Here is a 429-nt window from a genome sequence, read left to right as displayed (position 1 = left end):
CCTGGAGAATCCCCATGGACACAGAAGCCTGGCAGGCTACTGTCCATAGGGTGGCAAAGAGTAGGATATGACTGAAGTGGACTGAGCACATATGCATGCACGTATCTGATAAACAACTTGAATACAGAATAACAAACATGCCTATACATTCTAAAATGTTAAAAATAAATAATCTACAACCTAAAAATACATAAGCAAATGATGCAAAGTAGTACTCCTCAAAAGAAATCACCCAAATGACCAGTAAGCTTAGGAAAATGTGTTCAACACCATTCAGTTCAGTTCAGTTCAGTTCAGTTCAGTCTCTGTCATGTCTGACTCTTTGCGACCCCATGAATTACACCATGCCAGGCCTCCCTGTCCATCACCAACTCCCGGAGTTCACTCAAACTCATGTCCATCAAGTCAGTGATGCCATCCAACCATCTC

At 42.2% G+C, this 429-nt stretch overlaps 1 gene segment (V, D, J or C); it reads right to left on the bottom strand.

Moving 5' to 3' along the window:
• LOC104981963 overlaps window positions 1-429 on the bottom strand; it is a 916,007-nt gene that overhangs the window by 871,558 nt on the left and 44,020 nt on the right.

The sequence above is a fragment of the Bison bison genome, unplaced genomic scaffold (assembly GCF_000754665.1).
Source record: "Bison bison bison isolate TAMUID 2011002044 unplaced genomic scaffold, Bison_UMD1.0 scf7180017864526, whole genome shotgun sequence".
Classification (NCBI taxonomy): Eukaryota; Metazoa; Chordata; class Mammalia; order Artiodactyla; family Bovidae; genus Bison; species Bison bison.
Note: the sequence above shows the minus strand (reverse complement) of the source record. Positions and strands in the feature narration are given on the sequence as shown.